The sequence below is a fragment of the Myodes glareolus genome, chromosome 26 (genome assembly GCF_982192425.1).
Source record: "Myodes glareolus chromosome 26, mMyoGla1.1, whole genome shotgun sequence".
Lineage (NCBI taxonomy): Eukaryota > Metazoa > Chordata > Mammalia > Rodentia > Cricetidae > Myodes > Myodes glareolus.
This window is the reverse complement of record NC_142051.1, coordinates 38,339,485-38,346,342: the sequence shown is the minus strand read 5'-3', so window position 1 is coordinate 38,346,342 and position 6,858 is coordinate 38,339,485.

Genomic DNA, 6,858 nt, shown 5'->3' with positions numbered 1-6,858 from the left:
TGGATTATTTTTACTCCCGTTGGACTAAGTCCATTTTGGGAAATCTTAAAGTAGCAAGGGGAAAGCTTGAAGCCAGGTCCATAAGTTGCGCTTCAATGCTATTCTAAATTTCATGGGAATCTTTGATATTTGTATCTGAAGGAGGGCTTGTTAAGTATGTCTGGTTGCAGCAACCCTGCACGGTTAGGCAGTGGGCCAGGGCATACATTTCGTCCTATTGAAGTCACATCTTGTAGGGGGCCTGATGGTCCCTGTCTGTTCTGGGAAGTCTTGCCCTAGTTAATTAAATTAAGAAGCCAAAGCCATTTCCTTCCCTTGTGTTTGCTAGTGACTTGAAGCCGACTTGAAATATCTGCTTTGCTTTAACAAGAAAAGCCTCAACTACGTGAATGAGGCTGAGTTGCTTCAGGTGCCCGATGCCAAGTTTGAAGACTTGAGTTGGATTCCCAGAACCCACAGAACGGAAGGTGAGGACCCATTTCTACAAGCTGTCTTCTTACCTCAACAAGCATGCTATTCATACACATGCACACACACACAAATTACAAAAGACAAAATGAAGCCACATGTGGTAATACATGTCTAGAATCCCCAGGGCTGGGAGTGGGGTGGCGTACAGAGAAGTGTGTCTTAATAGGTCTAACTGAAATAATGAGCTCCAAGTTCAGTGAGGGACTTGTCTCAAAATACAAGATTTCGAAGTATGATAAAGGAAGAAGCCCAGTATTAGCTTTTGCCTCCACATATATGTGGATGAGTACACACACACACACACACACACACACACACACACACCTTTCATTCTCTTTCTCTCACACACATACAGTTTCTGGATGACTTAACATTTATTTGAAGTATAAAAGATTCTATACCCCAGCGACATTCTAGACCTAAGTTGGTACAGCGCGCTCCACCCCACCACAGAACAGGCTATAGGCGTGGCCGGAGAAAGGGCAGGAACACACAGAAACAGGCTGATTGGCTGCGGTCACCACTTGCTTGACATCAGTGTGGTTTGGTTAGTTGGGATCCACTTAACTGTGCTGATTTGCTGAAATATAATTATTTGGTTACTTTTAAGTTAGTTTATAATTTGCTTGGCCACCAAGCTAGGCTGTAGTTTATTATGTACAGGAATTGCTAAATTTTATTTTCAAGTATGGAAACATGTGGAGCAAACTTATTTAACATCTAGATATATCTATGCTATTATTACTCTTTTTTTAAAAAGATTTATTTATTTATTTATTTTGTTTACAGTGTTCTGTCTGCATGTGTGCCTGCAGGCCAGAAGAGGGCACCAGATTTCATTACAGATGGTTGTGAGCCACCATGTGGTTGCTGGGAATTGAACTCAGGACCTCTGGAAGAACAATCAGTGATCTTAACCTCTGAACCATCTCTCCACCCAACCCCCGCTATTATTAGTCTTGATATTTAGAGCAAATTTTGAGTGAGAGTCTCTTCTGCAGGTTGGCTAGGAACTATTCAGCTTATAGACCATATTTTACAAAAGCATATCTTTTATTTTATTTTATTTTTGGCTGGATAAGATGCAATTTATTGAGGCTAAGCAAAACATATCTTTTAAAAGAGAAAATGTTAATTTTTCTTCCTAACTACATTCAAATTTATTTATTTATTTATTTATTTATTTATTTATTTATTTAAATGTTTTTTTTCAGGACAGGGTTTCTCTGTAGCTTTGAAGCCTGTCCTGGAACTCACTCTGTAGACTAGGCTGGCCTCAAACTCACAGAGATCTGCCTGTCTCTGCCTCCCGAATGCTGGGATTAAAGGTGTGCACTGTCACCAACTGGCTCAAATATATCTTTTAAAAAATCAATTCTTTATTTTTGCTTTGATTTATTTTGTTTACTTATTCATTTGGTTTCCTGAGACAGGGTTTTTCTGTACAGCTCTGGCTGTCCAGAAACTTGCTCTGTAGATCAGGCTGTGTTCAAACTCACAGAGATCCACCTGTCTCTGCCTCCCAAGTGTTGGGATTAAAGGTGTGCCCCACCACTGCTAGGCTTTTTATTTATTTATTTTGAGACTAGGTCTCTTTTTGTGGCATGGTTGGCCTGGAACTCACTGTATAGACCAGGCTGGTGTTAAGCTCACATAGATCTGCTTGCCTTTGTCTCCCAAGTGAATGATAGCCATAAGGGCACGCACCACCATGCCTGGCACATCCATTAAAATAATTGGTTTAATTGTGCATGTGTGCATGTGAGTGCAGGTGGTGTGGGACAATGGCCTGTAGTCTGTCAATTATATTTTAAATAAATGCTGATTGGCCAGTAGCCAGGCAGGAAGTATAGGCAGGACAATCAGACAGGAAGTAGAGGCGGGACAATCAGACAGGAAGTAGAGGCGGGTCAAGGAGAACAGGAGATTTCTGGGAAGAAGGAAGCCCTAGTCTGCCGTTCTGACCCAGCCATAGAAGAAACAAGATGTGACTGCCTCACTGAATAAGGTCCCAAGCCACGTGGCTAGCATAGACAAGAACAATGGGCTAACATAAGTTATAAGAGTTAATAAGAAGTCTGAGCTACTAGGTCAGTCAGTTTATAATTAATGTAGACCTCTGTGTGATTTCTTTGGGACTTAACAATTGTGGGAACTGGGCAGGACAGAAAACTCAGACCACATGCAGGTGCTTGTCAAGGCCAGAAGAGGGAGGTTTTAGTTGCAGGCGATTGTGAGCCGCTCAATGTGAGTGCTGGCAACTGAATTCCAGTTCTCTTAGAAATCCTGAGCAATATACGGCCGTGTGGTTAAGGCCATATATTGCTGGCCCCCCAACTACTTTTAAAAGGAAAGAAGACCATGGTTATCAGCTTCCATGTTTATTTGAAGATCTGTAGCACCTCTCATCTGTGTTTTGCTGAGACATAATTCATAAATAAGACAGGAACCAAAAGAGCTGAAGACCCTCTAGCTAAAAGGAAGAGAGGTTACGACATTGTATGGAAAACAGGGAATTTAGAAGCCAAAGGAAAATGAATGAAAAACCAAGAAATTTTTGGAGAATCTTGATTCATTCTGAAGAGGGAAGGGGTTAGAGAGATGGCTCAGCTCATATCCGAAACAGCAAGGAAAGGGGGAAGGAACAAAAGAGAAGGATCGTTCCTCGTTACCTAGAAGAGATTTGTTTGAGGATGTCCCTGGGTACCAGAATCCAAGGATGCTTAAGTCATTCACATAAAACAATACAGAATATGCATGTAACCTATGCACAACCTTCTGCATAATTAAAACCTTCTCTAGTTGACTCATAATACTGAATACAAGGTAAACGTCATTTCAGCAATTGTTAGATTGTGTTGTTTGGGGAATAATGGCAAGAAAAACGTTGCACATGCTCAGTACAGGTGCGATATATAAAAAAAAAAATCGAAGTGGAACCTGAGACAAAGAACGCCAAATTTAACTGAAAAATGGAGAAAACATTAATAGAATAAACTACAACACAAAGAACTAATATTCCCATCACACACAGGCTCTTCCACACACAAACTTTCATCACAAGACAGTTACAAAACGCACACGTCTGGGAGGCACCGTGTCCGTGATAAGCTTGCTGCCGCCTAAACACAACTCACACAGTAATCACCAGGTCAACGGTGCCGTTTCCAGGGCAGAATCATTAATCACCATTTCCGATGATGTCGACACAGTAATGAGAAAACACATAGTGATGCTTTCCAGGTCGCTTTCAAGCTCCGTTGAAAGGAGGACCACTGCAGAGAAATCGATGGCAGATGGTTTCGCCGAATCTGAGCAGGCATTTCAAACAGCGCTGTGTCGGATAAAGAGGCCGCCGCTTTTAAAGGTCAATGGTGACTTCCATTATAATCCCCGATTCATCATTAGCCCAGAAGGTTCCTTCTAGACTGGGATGCAACACAAGAATTTGTTTTGCACCAGGCAAAGGCAAACCTGGAAGACGAGACAAAGCAACAACAACAAAAGCTTATTTTGCAGTTTTAAGAGCTTTTGTTTCCACCCCCAGCCCCTTTAGCTCAGAAGTGGGCACCCAAAAAGACTACATCTTCAAAAATTTGGGGTTCTTTCTTTGTTTTGTCCAAACAGTTATTCTTCTTATTCCCTCCATAAATGCTTGGTTCCCAGTAGCCTGAGTGGTCTTGGGAAAATGCTTTTCAGAGATTACTTCTAGAATCTTGTTTATTTATTTATTTTGACATTTATTATGTGTGTCGTGTGGCCACGGATGTTCACACATGAGAGTCAGAGGACAGCTTGGGAGTGGATTCTCTGCTTCCACCATGTGGGTCCCGGGGATCAATTTTTGTCCACTAAGCCATGGTTCTGGCTAGATTTATGTTATCTTGACACAAGCTATATAGTCATCGGAGGGGGAACCTCAATTGAGAAAATTCCTTCAGAAGATTGGGTTCTAAATAGGCAAGCCTGTAGGGAATTTTATTAATTAGTGACTGATGGGGGAGGCCCAGCCCATTGTGGGTGGGGATACCTCTGGGTTGGTGGTCCTGGGTTCTATAAGAAAGCAGACTGAGCAAGTTATGAGGAGCAAGTCAGTAAGCAGCACCCCTTCATGGCCTCTGTATCGGCTCCTGACTTCAGGTTCTTGCCCTGTTTGAGTTCCTGCCTTGGTTTTCCTAGATGGACTGACCGTGACTTGGGATATGTTGGTCAACTAAACTCTTTCCTCCCCGAGTTGTTTTGCTCATGGTGATTCATCACATCAATAGGAACCCTAAGGTGGCCATCTTCTGACTCCATTTCAGCATCTTGGACTATTCTTTAAGAATTTTAACGATATCTTTTTGGTTTCGTTCCTGTCTGCCTTTACATTGTTTTGCCAGGGAACTGGTGTTTTCTGGAGTAGTCTCCAGAATCTCCAGACATTTAGGAAAAGAACAATTATTAGCAGGGAGGCTCTTGAAGCTTAAAAAAGAGGTCTATGTGGCTTCTCCAGCAAAGGCAAAGGTTCGCCTTCACCTGGTTCTCAGGGGCTGGGAGTGTCTCAGGCCACCAAACCAAGCAAGCAAAGCTAGACTAAGAAGAGGCGACAAGATTATTTCGCAGGTTTTCTTCCCCTTTAGTTACAATGTCAGTGATACCGTGGTTAAATTCCTAAATTACAGCAATTCAGCTATCGGAGCACCTGGCTATTATCACTGTGATTAGTGATGTTCTTTGGTATTGATGCAACGAACGTGGCTAATGTGGCTCATCTACAGTCTTTCCATCTGACAGTCTGTAGTTGGAGTCCAGGAAAACCGAGGGTGTGAAAGGGAGACATCCACATGTCTCTTGTTTTCTTCTGTACGGGGTCAGAAGACCTGCAGAGAGGTCAGGGCTAGGGTCCCGGGTTCCTCTTCTCTCTGCCTGCCAAGGTGGAGGGCACCTTGGGCTCGGTGAGCATGGATGGAAAAGCTATGTGCTTGGGTCTTACCTATCCATATCCGCTCCTGGGGATGAGTTTTCCGTGTGTGTTTCTCTTCTGTCTCATGCCATTGTTTCTACGTATTTATTGAAATAATTTAAAAGTTCGTAGACATGTGTGTGTGCATGGGTGTTCTTGTGTATGTGTGCACTCCATAGCAGGCTTGTGGAGGTCAAAGGATGAGTTTCACCCAGTTCGCTCTCTCCTTCTACCATGCGGTGTAAGGGATCAAACTCAGTTGCTATACTTTGTGGCAAGCACCTTTAATCCGTGGAGCCATTTTGTCTTCCCAGATTTTGATTCTTTTTTTTTAAGAGTCATGAAATTACGCTTCAGTTTATTGTTGCTCATAACAAATTTTGATTCTTTAATTATCAAGTCCTTTGCTTTAATTCTCAACTGGTTCACAAGAGGGGATGAGACCGCTATTGAATGGGCACCTTGCCAGCCTCCTGAAAAATGAGATTCTAGTTTTCTTAGTTATGTTAGAATACAAACTGGGCACAGAGACACATGCCTGCAATCCCAGAAAGGGTCAGCAGTTCAAGGCTAACACAGGCTATGTGGGCATCAAGAGATAAAAACCAAGAAGGAGGGATTAAAGGAAGCAGAGAAGGAGCAGGGGGAGAGAGAAAGAGAGAGAGAGAGAGAGAGAGAGAGAGAGAGAGAGAGAGAGAGAGAGAGAGAGAAGGAGGGAGGGAGAGCAGGGAGGCAATGTCAATTGTTGAGGAAATTTGCAGACTCTGTGCTGCTGGCTTTCTGGCTTAACTCACTTTCTAAGCAAGCATCTTTTTAAACACCTATGTGACTCTGTGCCTCATCAATAGCTAGGAGAGTTAATACAATAAGTTGCTATAAGTTGTGTTGGTTCTTAGGGTAACACAGAATAAGAGAGGCAGAGGTGATGTGAATGGAGTGGCCTTGGTTAAAGGAGGCTCTCAGCCTTCAGTTAAAGTTGCTTGTGATGTCTGAATATGGTTAGCAAACAGTATCAGTCTGATAGATGGTATTGCAGCCTTCAGTCTGCCCTAATCCACATGGTTCTACTTGACGTATTACACACTGCCATATATTCATATATGCAGTCAATGAATGTTTTAATGCTTTAAAAATTTATTTTTTGAGAATTTTATGCATGTATTAATTCAGGTCTTCCCTCTCCCACCAGTCTCCTCTACCATATCCCTCCCAACTTCATGTCCTCCTCTCTCTCTCTCTCTCTCTCTCTCTGTTTCCACAACCTACTGAGTCCTCTCAGTGATGCCCACATCTGTCCGAGTGTGGAGCCATCCACTGGACCTCGCCCCCAAAGAAGAATGATTTTCCTCCAGCACCTATCAACTGCCTATGGTTCCTCAGTTAGGGGTGGGGTCTAGTGAGCCCCTCCCATATCCATGATGGGATTTTGACTAGTTAATGCA